Here is a 16,103-nt window from a genome sequence, read left to right on the forward strand (position 1 = left end):
CTTTACCAAACTCAGTCACCAGCTTCTGCAGTTTCTCACATGAATCAGCCACCAGCGCTGTATCATCAGCGAACAACAACTGACTCACTTCCCAAGCTCTCTCATCCCCAACAGACTTCATACTTGCCCCTCTTTCCAAAACTCTTGCATTCACCTCCCTAACAACCCCATCCATAAACAAATTAAACAACCATGGAGACATCACACACCCCTGCCGCAAACCTACATTCACTGAGAACCAATCACTTTCCTCTCTTCCTATACGTACACATGCCTTACATCCCCGATAAAAACTTTTCACTGCTTCTAACAACTTGCCTCCCACACCATATATTCTTAATACCTTCCACAGAGCATCTCTATCAACTCTATCATATGCCTTCTCCAGATCCATCAATGCTACATACAAATCCATTTGCTTTTCTAAGTATTTGTCACATACATTCTTCAAAGCAAACACCTGATCCACACATCCTCTACCACTTCTGAAACCACACTGCTCTTCCCCAATCTGATGCTCTGTACATGCCTTCACCCTCTCAATCAATACCCTCCCATATAATTATATATACTTATATTTTTTTTTTTTTGCCGGTCTCCCGCATTTGCGAGGTAGCGCAAGGAAACAGACGAAAGAAATGGCCCAACCCACCCCCATACACATGTATATACATACGTCCACACACGCAAATATACATACCTACACAGCTTTCCACGGTTTACCCCAGACGCTTCACATGCCTTGATTCAATCCACTGACAGCACGTCAACCCCTGTATACCACATCGCTCCAATTTACTCTATTCCTTGCCCTCCTTTCACCCTCCTGCATGTTCAGGCCCCGATCACACAAAATCTTTTTCACTCCATCTTTCCACCTCCAATTTGGTCTCCCTCTTCTCCTCGTTCCCTCCACCTCCGACACATATATTCTCTTGGTCAATCTTTCCTCACTCATTCTCTCCATGTGCCCGAACCATTTCAAAACACCCTCTTCTGCTCTCTCAACCACGCTCTTTTTATTTCCACACCTCTCTCTTACCCTTACATTACTTACTCGATCAAACCACCTCACACCACATATTGTCCTCAAACATCTCATTTCCAGCACATCCATCCTCCTGTGCACAACTCTATCCATAGCCCACGTCTCGCAACCATACAACATTGTTGGAACCACTATTCCTTCAAACATACCCATTTTTGCTTTCCGAGATAATGTTCTCGACTTCCACACATTCTTCAAGGCTCCCAAAATTTTCGCCCCCTCCCCCACCCTATGATCCACTTCCGCTTCCATGGTTCCATCCGCTGCCAGATCCACTCCCAGATATCTAAAACACTTCACTTCCTCCAGTTTTTCTCCATTCAAACTCACCTCCCAATTGACTTGACCCTCAACCCTACTGTACCTAATAACCTTGCTCTTATTCACATTTACTCTTAACTTTCTTCTTTCACACACTTTACCAAACTCAGTCACCAGCTTCTGCAGTTTCTCACATGAATCAGCCACCAGCGCTGTATCATCAGCGAACAACAACTGACTCACTTCCCAAGCTCTCTCATCCCCAACAGACTTCATACTTGCCCCTCTTTCCAAAACTCTTGCATTCACCTCCCTAACAACCCCATCCATAAACAAATTAAACAACCATGGAGACATCACACACCCCTGCCGCAAACCTACATTCACTGAGAATTTTAGGGAGAATAAAAAGATGTTCTGGAAGGAGGTAAATAAAGTGCATAAGACAAGGGAGCAAATGGGAACTTCAGAAGGGCACAAATGGGGAGGTGATAACAAGTAGTGGTGATGTGAGAAGGAGATGGAGTGAGTATTTTGAAGTTTTGTTGAATGTGTTTGATGATAGAGTGGCAGATATAGGGTGTTTTGGTCGAGGTGGTGTGCAAAGTGAGAGGGTTAGGGAAGATGATTTGGTAAACAGAGAAGAGGTAGTAAAAGCTTTGCGGAAGATGAAAGCCGGCAAGGCAGCAGGTTTGGATGGTATTGCAGTGGAATTTATTAAAAAAGGGGGTGACTGTATTGTTGACTGGTTGGTAAGGTTATTTAATGTATGTATGACTCATGGTGAGGTGCCTGAGGATTGGCGGAATGCGTGCATAGTGCCATTGTACAAAGGCAAAGGGGATAAGAGTGAGTGCTCAAATTACAGAGGTATAAGTTTGTTGAGTATTCCTGGTAAATTATATGGGAGGATATTGACTGAGAGGGTGAAGGCATGTACAGAGCATCAGATTGGGGAAGAGCAGTGTGGTTTCAGAAGTGGTAGAGGATGTGTGGATCAGGTGTTTGCTTTGAAGAATGTATGTGAGAAATACTTAGAAAAGCAAATGGATTTGTATGTAGCATTTATGGATCTGGAGAAGGCATATGATAGAGTTGATAGAGATGCTCTGTGGAAGGTATTAAGAATATATGGTGTGGGAGGCAAGTTGTTAGAAGCAGTGAAAAGTTTTTATCGAGGATGTAAGGCATGTGTACGTGTAGGAAGAGAGGATAAAAAAAAAAAAAAAAAAATATATATATATATATATATATATATATATATATATTTATCCCTGGGGATAGGGGAGAAAGAATACTTCCCACGTATTCCCTGCGTGTCGTAGAAGGCGACTAAAAGGGGAGGGAGCGGGGGGCTGGAAATCCTCCCCTCTCGTTTTTTTTTTTTTTCTTTTTTTTCCAAAAGAAGGAACGGAGAAAGGGGCCAGGTGAGGTTATTCCCTCAGAGGCCCAGTCCTCTGTTCTTAACGCTACCTCGCTATCGCGGGAAATGGCGAAAAGTATGAAAAAAAAAAAAAAAAAGAATATATATATATATCCCTGGGGATAGGGGATTAAGAATACTTCCCACGTATTCCCTGCGTGTCGTAGAAGGCGACTAAAAGGGGAGGGAGCGGGGGGCTGGAAATCCTCCCCTCTCGTTTTTTTTTTCAATTTTCCAAAAGAAGGAACAGAGGGGGCCAGGTGAGGATATTCCAAAAAAGGCCCAGTCCTCTGTTCTTAACGCTACCTCGCCAACGCGGGAAATGGCAAATAGTTTAAAAGAAAAGAATATATATATATATATATATATATATATATATATATATATATATATATATATATATATATATATATATATATCATCCCTGGGGATAGGGGATTAAGAATACATCCCACGTATTCCCTGCGTGTCGTAGAAGGCGACTAAAAGGGGAGGGAGCGGGGGGCTGGAAATCCTCCCCTCTCTTTTTTTTTTTTTTAATTTTCCAAAAGAAGGAACAGAGGGGGCCAGGTGAGGATATTCCAAAAAAGGCCCAGTCCTCTGTTCTTAACGCTACCTCGCTATCGCGGGAAATGGCGAATAGTATGAAAAAAAAAAAAATGTATATATATATATATATATATATATATATATATTTTTTCCCGGTCTCCCGCGTTTTTGCGAGGTAGCGCAAGGAAACAGACGAAAGAAATGGCCCAACCCACCCCCATACACATGTATATACATACGTCCACACACGCAAATATACATACCTACACAGCTTTCCATGGTTTACCCCAGACGCTTCACATGCCCTGATTCATTCCACTGACAGCACGTCAACCCCGGCATACCACATCGATCCAATTCACTCTATTCCTTGCACTCCTTTCACCTTCCTGCATGTTCAGGCCCCGATCACACAAAATCTTTTTCACTCCATCTTTCCACCTCCAATTTGGTCTCCCTCTTCTCGTTCCCTCCACCTCCAACACATATATTCTCTTGGTCCATCTTTCCTCACTCATTCTCTCCATGTGCCCGAACCATTTCAAAACACCCTCTTCTGCTCTCTCAACCACGCTCTTTTTATTTCCACACATCTCTCTTACCCTTACGTTACTTACTCGATCAAACCACCTCACACCACACATTGTCCTCAAACATCTCATTTCCAGCACATCCATCCTCCTGCGCACAACTCTATCCATAGCCCACGCCTCGCAACCATACAACATTGTTGGAACCACTATTCCTTCAAACATACCCATTTTTGCTTTCCGAGATAATGTTCTTGACTTCCACACATTCTTCAAGGCTCCCAGGATTTTCGCCCCCTCCCCCACCCTATGATTCACTTCCGCTTCCATGGATGGGGTTGTTAGGGAGGTGAATGCAAGAGTTTTGGAAAGAGGGGCAAGTATGAAGTCTGTTGGGGATGAGAGAGCTTGGGAAGTGAGTCAGTTGTTGTTCGCTGATGATACAGCGCTGGTGGCTGATTCATGTGAGAAACTGCAGAAGCTTGTGACTGAGTTTGGTAAAGTGTGTGAAAGAAGAAAGTTAAGAGTAAATGTGAATAAGAGCAAGGTTATTAGGTACAGTAGGATTGAGGGTCAAGTCAAATGGGAGGTAAGTTTGAGCGGAGAAAAACTGGGGGAAGTGAAGTGTTTTAGATACCTGGGAGTGGATTTGGCAGCGAATGGAACCATGGAAGCGGAAGTAAATCATAGGGTGGGGATGGGGCAAAAATTCTAAGAGCCTTGAAGAACGTGTGGAAGTCGAGAACATTATCTCGGAAAGCAAAAATGGGTATGTTTGAAGGAATAGTGGTTCCAACATTGTTTTATGGTTGCGAGGTGTGGGCTATGGATCTAGTTGAGCGGAGGAGGGTGGATGTGCTGGAAACGAGATGCTTGAGGACAATTTATGGTGTGAGGTGGTTTGATCGAGTAAGTAATAATAGAGCAAGAGAGATGTGTGATAATAAAAAGAGTGTGGTTAAGAGAGCAGAAGAGGGTGTTTTGAAATGGTTTGGTCACATGGAGAGAATGAGTGAGGGAAGATTGACAAAGAGGATATATGTGTCAGAGGTGGAGGGAATGAGAAGTGGGAGACCAAATTGGAGGTGGAAAGATGGAGTGAAAAAGATTTTGAGTGATCGGGGCTTGAACATGCAGGAGGGTGAAAGGCATGCAAGGAATAGAATGAATTGGAATGATGTGGTATACCGGGGTCAAATTGCTGTCAATGGATTGAACCAGGGCATGTGAAGCGTCTGGGGTAAACCATGGAAAGTTTTGTGGGACCTGGATGTGGAAAGGGAGCTGTGGTTTCGGTGCATTATACATGACAGCTAGAGACTGAGTGTGAATGAAAGTGGCCTTTGTTGTCTTTTCCTAGCGCTACCTCGTGCACATGCGTGGAGACATGGTTGTCATTTCATGTGCGGCTGTGTGGCGACGGGAATGAATAACGGAAGATAGTATGAATTATGTACACGTGTGTATATGTATATGTCTGTGCGTGTATATATATGTATACATTGAGATGTATAGGTATGTATATGTGTGTGTGTGGATAGTTATGTATATACATGTGTATGTGGGTGGGTTGGGCCATTCTTTCGTCTCTTTCCTTACACTACCTCGCTGATGCGGGAGTGACAAAGTATAATAAATAAATACGTATGTACGTAGGAGAGATGGCCAGAGCATTATTGGATTAAATGTTAATTGCCAGGCATGTGAAAGACAGACTTTTGGATGTTAATGTGCTGAGAGGTGCAACTGGAGGGATGTCTGATCATTATCTTGTGGAGGTGGTGAAGATTTGTAGAGGTTTTTAGAAGAGAGAATGTTGGGGTGAAGAGAGTGGTGAGAGTAAATGAGCTTGGAAAGGAGACTTGAGTGAGGAAGTACCAGGAGAGACTGAGTAGAGAACGGAAAATGATGAGAGCAAATGATGTAAGGGGAGTGGGGGAGGAATGGGATGTATTTAGGGAAGCAGTGGTGGCCTAAGCAAGAGATGCTTGTGGCATGAGAAGCGTGGGAGGTGAGCAGATTAGAAAGGGTAGTGAGCAGTGGGATGAAGAAGTAAGATTATTAGTGAAAGAGAAGAGAGAGGAGTTTGGACGATTTTTGCAGGGAAATAGTGCAAATGACTGGGAGATGTATAAAAGAAAGAGGCAGGAGGTCAAGATATAGGGCGTTTTGTTCGAGGTGGTGTGCAAAGTGAAAGGGTCTGGGAGAATGATTTGGTAAACACAGAAGAGGTAGTGAAAGCTTTGTGGAAGATGAAAGCCGGCAAGGCAGCGGGTTTGGATGGTATTGCTGTGGAATTTATTAAAAGAGGAGGTGACTGTGTTGCTGACTGGTTGGTGAGGATATTAAATGCATGTATGGTTCATGGTGAAGTGCCTGAGGATTGGCAGAATGCATGTATAATGCCATTGTACAAAGGCAAAGGGGATAAAAGTGAATGTTTACATTACAGAGGTATAAGTCTGTTGAGTATTCCTGGGAAATTATATGGGAGGGTATTGATCGAGAGGGTCAAGGCATGTACAGAGCATCAGATTGGGGAGGAGCAGTGTGGTTTGAAAAGTGGTAGATGATGTGTGGATCAGGTGTTTGCTTTGATGAATACATGTGAGAAATACTTAGAAAAGCAAATGGATTTGCAAGTAGCATTTATGGATTTGGAGAAGGCATATGATAGAGTTGACAGAGATGATCCATGGAAGGTATTAATTAGTAAGTTGCTAGAGGCAGTGAAAAGTTTTTATCGAGGATGTAAGGCATGTGTATGAGTAGGATTAGAGGAAAATGATTGGTTCTCAGTGAATGTCAGTTTGCGGCAGGGGTGTGTGATGTTCCCATGGCTGTTTAACTTGTTTATGGATGGGGGTTGTTAGGGAGGTGAATGAAAGAGTTTTGGAGAGAGGGGCAAGTATGCAGTCTGTTGTGGATGAGAGGACTAGGGAAGTAATTCAGTTGTTCGCTGATGATACACCGCTGGTGGCTGATTCGGGTGAGAAACTGCAGAAGTTGGTGACTGAGTATGGTAAAGTGCTAGAAAGAAGAAAGCTGAGGATAAATGTGAATAAGAGCAAGGTTATTAGGTTCAGTAGGATTGTGGGAAAAGCCAATTGGGAGGTAAGTTTGAATGGAGAAACAATGGAGGAAGTGAAGTGTTTTAGATATCTACGAGTGGATTTGGTAGCAGATGGAACCATGGAAGCAGAAGTGAGTCACAGGGTGGGGGAGGGGGCAAAGGTTCTGGATGCGAAGAATGTTTGGAGGGCAAGAATGTTATCTCAAGAGAATAACAATGGGTATGTTTGAAGGAATAGTGGTTTCAACAATGCTGGTGTGAGGTGGTTTGATTGAGTAAGTAATGAAAGGGTAAGAGAGATGTGTGGGAATAAAAAGAGTGTGGTTGAGATAGCAGAAGAGGGTGTATTGAAATGGTTTGGTCACACGGAGAATGAGTGAGGAAAGATTGAGGAAGAGGACATACATGTCAGAGGTGGAGGAAACGAGAAGTGGGAGACCATATTGGAGGTGGAAGGATGGAGTGAAAAAGACTTTGAGTGATAGGGACCTGAACATACATGAGGGTGAAAGGCGTGCAAGGAATCGAGTGCATTGGAATGATGTGGTATATCGGGGTCGATGTGCTGTCAATGGATTGAATCAGGGCATGTGAAGTGTCTTGGGTAAACCATGGAAAGTTTTGTGGGGCCTGGATGTGGAAAGGGAGCTGTGGTTTCGGTGCATTACACACGACAGCTAGAGACTGAATGTGAACGAATGTGGCCTTTGTTGTCTTTTCCTAGCGCTACCTTACATGCACGCGGGGAGGGGGGTGTCATCTCACGTGTGGTGGGGTGGCGGCAGGAATGGATGAGGGCAGCATGTATGAATATGTACATGTGTATATATGTATATGTATGTATACGTTGAAATGTATAGGTATGTATATGTGCATGTGTGGGCATTTATGTATATACATGTGTATACATGGGTGGGTTGGGCAATCCTTTCTTCTGTTTTCTTGTGCTAACGCAGGAGACAGAGTCAAAGTACAATAAGGAAACAGACGAAAGAATGGACCAACCCACCCACATACACATGTATATACACACGCACATATACATACCTATACATTTCAACGTATACATACATATACATACACTGACATATACATACATGTACATATTCATACATGCTGCCTTCATCCATTCCCAACGCCACGCATGAAATGATACCCCCCCTCCCCCGGCGTACACACGAGGTAGTACAAGGAAAAGACAACAAAGGTTACATTCGCTCACACTCAGTCTCTAGCTGTCATGTGTAATACACCGAAACCACAGCTCCCTTTCCACATCCAGGCCCCACAAAACTTTCCATGGTTTACCCCAGACGCCTCACATGCCCTGGTTCAATCCACTGACAGCACGTTGCCCCAGTATACCACATCGTTCCAATTCACTCTATTCCTTGAATGCCTTTCACCCTCCTGTATGTTCAGGCCCCTACTGCTCAAAATCTTTTTTCACTCCATCCTTCCACCTCCAACTTGGTCACCCACTTCTCATTCCCTCCACCTCTGACACATATATCCTCTTTGTCAATCTTTCCTCACTCATTCTCTCCATGTGACCAAACCATTTCAATACACCTCTTCTGCTCTCTCAACCATACACTTTTTACTACCACACATCTCTCTTACCCTTTCATTACTTACTTAATCAAATCACCTCACACCATATATTGTCCTCAAACATCTCATTTCCAACACATACATCCTCCTCTGCACAAACCTATCCATAGCCCATGCCTCAAACCACACAACTTTGTTGGAACCACTATTCCTACAAACATACCCATTTTTGCTCTCCGGGATAACACATTCTTCAACGCTCCCAGAACTTTCGCCCCATCCCCCACTCTGTAACTCACTTCCGCTTCCATTGTTCCATCCACTCCCAGATATCTAAAACACTTCACTTCCAGTTTTTCTCCATTCAAACTTACCTCCCAACTGACTTGTCCCTCAACCGTACTGAACCTAATAACTTTGCTCTTATTCACATTTACTCTCAGCTTTCTTCTTTCAAACACTTTACCAAACTCAGTCACCAGCTTCTGCAGTTTCTTATCTGAATCAGCCACCAGTGCTGTATCATCAGCGAACAACAACTGACTCACTTCCCAAACCCTCTCATCCACAACAGACTGCATACTTACCCCTCTTTCCAAAGCTCTTGCATTCACCTCCCTAACAACCCCATCCATAAACAAATTAAACAACCATGGAGCCATCATGTACCCCTGCCGTAAACCAACATTCACCGTGAACCAATCACTTTCCTCTCATCCTACTCGTACACATGCCTTACATCCTAAATAAAAACTTTTCACTGCTTCTAGCAACTTGTCTCCCACACCATATACTCTTAATATCTTCAACAGAGCATCTCTATCAACTCTATCATATGCCTTCTCCAAATCCATAAATGCTACATACAAATCCATTTGTTTTTTTAAGTATTTCTCACATACATTCTTCAAAGCAAACACCTGATCCATACATCCTCTACCACTTCTGAAACCACATTGCTCCTCCCTAATCTGATGCTCCGATGCCTTCACCCTCTCAATCAATACCCTCCCATATAATTCCCCAAGAATACTCAACAAACTTATACCTCTGTGATATGAACACTCACCTTTATCCCCTTTGCCTTTGTACAATAGCACTATGTATGCATTCCGCCAATCCTCAGGCACTTCACCATAAGCCATACATACATTAAATACCCTCACCAACCAGTCAACAACACAGTTACCCCCTTTTTTAATAAATTCCAATGTAACACCATCAAAACCCGCTGCATTGCTGACTTCCATCTTCCGCAAAGCTTTCACTATGTCTTCTCTCTTTACCAATCCATTCTCACTGACCCCTCTCACTTCGCACACCATCTCAACCAAAACACCCTATATACATATGAGGAGGGCAGGTAGAGGAGGGAAGGTAGAGTAGGGTAGGTAGAGGAGAGCAGGTAGAGGAGAGCACGTAGAGGAGAGCAGGTAGAGGAATGTACGTAAAGGAGGGCAGGTAGAGGAGTGCAAGTAGAGGAGAGAAGGTAGAGGAGTGCAAGTAGAGGAGAGAAGGTAGAGGAGTGCAGGTAGAGAAGAGCAGGTAAAAGAGGACAGGTAGAGGAGAGCAGGCAGAGCAGTGCAGGTAGAGGAGAGCAGGTAGAGCAGTGCAGGTAGAGGAGAGCAGGCAGAGCAGTGCAGGTAGGGGAGAGCAGGTAGAGCAGTGCAGGTAGAGGAGTGCAAGTAGAAGAGGGCAGGTAGAGGAGGAAAGGTAGAGGAGGAAAGGTAGAGGAGAGCAGGTAGAGGAGAGCAGGTAGAGGAGGGCAGGTAGAGGAGGGAAGGTAGAGGAGGGTAGGTAGAGGAGGGCAGGTAGAGGAGGGCAGGTAGAGGAGTGCAGGTAGAGGAGTGCAGGTAGAGGAGAGCAGGTAGAGGAGAGCAGGTAGAGGAGGGCAGGTAGAGGAGTGCAAGTAGAGGAGAGCAGGTAGAGGAGAGCAGGTAGAGGAGTGCAGGTAGAGGAATGTAGGTATAGGAGGGCAGGTAGAGGAGTGCAAGTAGAGGAGGGAAGGTAGAGGAGGGTAGGTAGAGGAGAGCAGGTAGAGGAGGGCAGGTAGAGGAGTGCAAGTAGAGGAGGAAAGGTAGAGGAGAGCAGGTAGAGGAGAGCAGGTAGAGGAGAGCAGGTAGAGGAGAGCAGGTAGAGGAATGTAGGTAGAGGAGGGCAGGAGAGGAGTGCAAGTAGAGGAGGGAAGGTAGAGGAGTGCAAGTTGAGGAGGAAAGGTAGAGGAGAGCAGGTAGAGGAGAGCAGGTAGAGGAATGTAGGTAGAGGAGGGCAGGTAGAGGAGTGCAAGTAGAGGAGGGAAGGTAGAGGAGTGCAGGTAGAGGAGTGCAGGTAGAGGAGGGCAGGAAGAGGAGTGCAAGTAGAGGAAGGCAGGTAGAAGAGGGCATTCGTAATAATGAATAAATTCCAGGCGAGCTGAGTGGAATCCTTCAGTAAGACTAACTGAATGTTGAAGTGTTAACATTCATGGTACAGATGCAATATCACATCACATTCATACAAAGTCCTATTAACTAATTATAAGTATTTAAGTAAGGTTATTCATACAAAGTCCTATTAATTATGATTATTTAAGTAAGGTTATTCATACAAAGTCTTAACTAATTATAAGTATTTAAGTAAGGTTATTCATACCAAGTTCTATTAACTAATTATAAGTATTTAAGTAAGGTTATTCATACCAAGTTCTATTAACTAATTATAAGTATTTAAGTAAGGTTATTCATACAAGGTTCTATTAACTAATTATAAGTATTTAAGTAAGGTTATTCATACAAAGTTCTATTAACTAATTATAAGTATTTAAGTACGGTTATTCATACAAAGTTCTATTAACTAATTATAAGTATTTAAGTAAGGTTATTCATACAAAGTTCTATTAAGTAATTATAAGTATTTAGGTAATGTTTCACCTCAAGTAAATCTCCAGTTCTCTAGATCCTCCGGTAAAAGAAAAACATCGAGAATCTAATTTTGTTCTGCAACTTATATAGCATTCCCTAAGAACCACACAATTTACCTTAGTGCTTCCAAAGTACAAGGGAGTAAAAAACAATGATGTGGAGAGGTACTGGAGAGATACTAAGAGAAACTCAAGTGGCCAATTTGGTTGTGGTAGTGGCACTAGCCGGGCGGACAAGAAGGTTCAATTATGCGGCCGCTTGGCCATCCACCGTGGCCGCCACGGTAGAGCTCCTGTTTCACCTTATTGCTCACCAGTTTCACTCCAAATGAAGGTTTTATATAAACCCCGAACCATTCAAATTATTTCTACATCATTTGCAAAACTGCATTTTCAGAGTTGGCGCTACAGAATGCGGAAAACTAAAGTGTAACTCACTGTATCTTATCCTCCTGGATGTTTTGATGCGAGTAGACGCTTCACAGTGACCACATGTATAAACCAATTCCAAATGTCCACACATTGTTTTAAGTTTTCTCTCCCTCAAATGATAGAATGTTGATAGAAATATGAAAAAATATTTATCTATCGTTATGTGTTGTATTATTTTCTATCTTAATTATCGATTTATGTCAAAATCAATTGAGTTTATATTCGCTCTCTTTTCTGAGCTGTCAGAAGCACGATAATTCTCGGTATGTAGGGAAGAGCACTTGAACACAGTGCTGGTCATCCCTTTGAATTATATCAAGTCTCCTCCCTTTCCACAAATCTTGTCCAAAATAACATGAGAATGCTTATAGAACGGAGGATAGACTTACATGCTCAAGTTACAAACCAATGATGGTGAAGGACATAGATTATGCAAGTAATCCGTTCTGATTCACGAGGTGTCGTAGTTGCCACCGAACACGAACGTTAAAAAGGAAATTTCCGGCACAGTTTTAAAATTATAAGAACGAATTATGAATAAACATATAAAACTGGAGAGTTGAAGTTAAATTTGTAACTAAAAATAATTTGCTTACAAGCGGTTATAATACAGGAGGAAAATTTTTAGATATCACAATGTATGTAGATACATTATGATCATCTTACATAATAATTTGGATTATCACCAATCATAGGATGGGCGCACTGCCCAACTTAGAACTTGACACTTATGTTAGTATTTTATTTAATTTATTTTATTGAACTATATAAATCAGAGTGAACAATGTTAGTTCAGAGAAAATGCTGTACCAATATTACTGAGAGCAATTGAACGTGGCTATGTAAGCGAACACTAGAAAACCTGACTGATGATGATGGTGGTCACATTGTATGTGGCAGCCATCTGCAACCTGAAGGTCAACAATCAAATCTGCCTCAAATACAAAAATATTAATAACGGTATCTTGTGATCTATTAACTTTTATGAGTCAAATAATGTTGGATGAATAGTAGTAAGTAAAAGAAGGCATTTGTATGAAGTTTTCATGAAATGCTGATCAGTCAATCAATGAGTATAAAAAGAATTAAGAATTTGTGGCGTATGATAGAAGACTGTATGTAGTAGATGTTACAGGAGGGCGAGCTGGGCTCTCACCTACATCTTCACTACCTCATACATACCATCTCACAACTGAGGAGAGCTTAGCCATAATGAAGATACAATCATAAAACCCACTTAAGTTAGAATCCCATTTAAAAATTCCAAAGCCCTCTATAACTAAATTGCCAGTCCATGATTCTTCAGTACACACATAACTTACAAAACTCTACAAATAATTAGAAAATATACAATATGAGATTAAACTTGGCCCGACATGACCAAATGCCGAGATCAAACACACAACACCCAGCAAAATGGCCGTAAGCAAATAATATAATATTACCAACGTCTCCAACTTAACCAATAATATATTGGGCTCAAAACTTGTTATAAGTACTACATAGTGGTCCACTACACCAGCTCTGATAGTACTGGTAATACTACATAGTGGTCCAGTACACCTGCTCTGATAGTACTGGTAATACTACATAGTGGTCCAGTACACCAGTTCTGGTAGTAATGATAATACCACATAGTGGTCCAGTACACCAGCTCTGGTAGCACTGGTAATACTACATAGTGGTCCACTACACCTGCTCTGATAGTACTGGTAATACTACATAGTGGTCCAGTACACCTGCTCTGATAGTACTGGTAATACTACATAGTGGTCCAGTACACCTGCTCTGATAGTACTGGTAATACTACATAGTGGTCCAGTACACCAGTTCTAGGTAGTAATGATAATACTACATAGTGGTCCAGTACACCAGCTCTGGTAGCACTGGTAATACTACATAGTGGTCCAGTACACCAGCTCTGGTGGTATTGGTAATACTACATAGTGGTCCAGTACACCAGCTCTGGTAGTACTGGTAATACTACATAGTGGTCCAGTACACCAGCTCTGGTAGTATTGGTAATACTACAGAGTGGTCCACTACACCTGCTCTGATAGTACTGGTAATACTACATAGTGGTCCAGTACACCTGCTCTGATAGTACTGGTAATACTACATAGTGGTCCAGTACACCAGTTCTGGTAGTAATGATAATACTACATAGTGGTCCAGTACACCAGCTCTGGTGGCACTGGTAATACTACATAGTGGTCCAGTACACCAGCTCTGGTAATACTGGTAATACTGCATAGTGGTCCAGTGCACCAGCTCTGGTAGTACTAGTAATACTACATAGTGGTCCAGTACACCTGCTCTGATAGTACTGGTAATACTACATAGTGGTCCAGTACACCAGCTCTGGTAGCACTGGTAATACTACATAGTGGTCCAGTACACCAGCTCTGGTAGTATTGGTAATACTACATAGTGGTCCAGTGCACCAGCTCTGGTAGTAATAATAATACTACATAAAGGTCCAGTACACCAGCTCTGGTAATACTGGTAATACTGCATAGTGGACTTGTAAACGAGCTCTGGCAGCACTAGTAATACTACGTAGTGGTCCAGTACACCAGGTCTGGTAGTACTAGTAATACTACGTAGTGGTCCAGTACACCAGCTCTGGTAGTACTAGTAATACTACATAGTGGTCCAGTACACCAGTTCTGGTAGTATTGGTAATACTACATAGTGGTCCAGTACACCAGCTCTGGTAGTGCTAATAATACTACATAGTGGTCCGGTACACCAGCTCTGGTAGCACTGGTAATACTACATAGTGGTCCAGTACACCTACTCTGGTAGTAGTGGTAATACTACATAGTGGTCCAGTACACCAGCTCTGGTAGTAATGATAATACTACATAAAGGTCCAGTACACCAGCTCTGATAGCACCGGCAATACTACGTAGTGGTCCAGTACACCAGCTCCGGTAGTACTGGTAATACTACATGCTGGTCCAGTACACCGGCTCTGGTAGTACTTATAATAATGCATTGTGGTCCAGTACACCTGCTCTGGTAGCACTGGTAATACTAATATGTGGGCCAGTACAGCAGCTCTGGTAGTATTGGTAATACTACAAAGTGGTCTAGTACACCAACTCTATTAGTTCTGGTAATACTTCATAGTTGTCCAGTACACCAGCTCTGGTAGCACTGGTAATACTGCAAAGTGGTCCATTACACCAGCTCTGGTAGTACTGGTAATACTACATAGTGATCCAGTACACCAGCTCTAGTAGCACTGGTAAAACTAGAAAGTGGTCCAGTACACCAGCTTTGCTGGTACTAGTAATACGACATACTGATCCAGTACACCAGCTCTGGTAGTATTGGAAATACTACATAGTGGTCCAGTACACCAGCTCTGGTAGCACTGGTAATACTATATAGTTGTCCACTACACCTGCTCAGAAAGTACTAATGATACCACATAGTTGTCCAATACACCAGCTATGATAGTACAGTTGATACCACATAGTGGTCCGGCACACCCGCTCTGGTAGTAGTGGTAATACTACATAGTGATCTAGTACACCTGCACTGGTAGTACTGGTAATACTACATTGTGGTCGACTACACCAGCACTGGTAGCAACGGTAAAACTATATAGTTCTCCAGTACACCAGCTAAGGAAGTGCTAATGACACTACATAGTTGTCCAGTACACCAGCTATGGTAATACAGTTAATACTACATAGTGGTCCAGTACACCTGCTCTTGTAGTACTGGTAATACTACATAGTGGTCCAATATACCAGCTCTGGTAGTTCTGGTAATACTACAAAGTGGTCCAGTACACCAGCTCTGGTACTACTGGTAATACTACATAGTGCACCAGTACACCAGCTCTGGTAGCAAAGGTAATACAACATAGTGCTCCAGTATACCAGCTCTGGTAGTACTGGTATTACTACATAGTGGTCCAGTACACATGCTCTTGTAGTACAGGTAATACTACATGGTGGTCCAGTACACCTGCTCTCGTAGTACTGGTAATACTACACAGTGGTACAGTACACAAGCTTTAGTAGTACTGGTAATACTAAAAAGTGGTCAAGTACACCAGCTCTAGTAGTAATGGTAATGCTACATAGTGGTCCAGTACACCAGCTCTGGTAGTACTGGTAATACTACCAATTCGTCCACTACGCCAGCTCTGGTAGTACGGAAAATATTACATAGTGATCCAGTACACCAACTCTGGTAGTATGGGTAATACTACAGTGGTCTGGTACACTTGCTCTGGTAGTACTGGTAATACTACATAGTGGTCCAGTACACTAGCTCTGGTAGCTCTAGTAATACTAGAAAGTGGTCCAGTACAC

The 16,103-nt window shown here is 42.7% G+C and overlaps 1 protein-coding gene across 1 annotated transcript in view; it reads right to left on the reverse strand.

The window, feature by feature from the left end:
• Positions 1-11,915, reverse strand: part of LOC139748811 (pseudouridylate synthase 7 homolog) — a 558,239-nt gene extending 546,324 nt beyond the window's left edge. The window contains exon 1 of the mRNA XM_071662245.1: positions 11,776-11,915. The gene's annotated coding sequence lies outside the window, so the exon portion shown is untranslated. The remainder of the gene's footprint in view (positions 1-11,775) is intronic.
• Between the last annotated feature and the right edge of the window lie 4,188 nt (positions 11,916-16,103).

The sequence above is a fragment of the Panulirus ornatus genome, chromosome 1 (assembly GCF_036320965.1).
Source record: "Panulirus ornatus isolate Po-2019 chromosome 1, ASM3632096v1, whole genome shotgun sequence".
Lineage (NCBI taxonomy): Eukaryota > Metazoa > Arthropoda > Malacostraca > Decapoda > Palinuridae > Panulirus > Panulirus ornatus.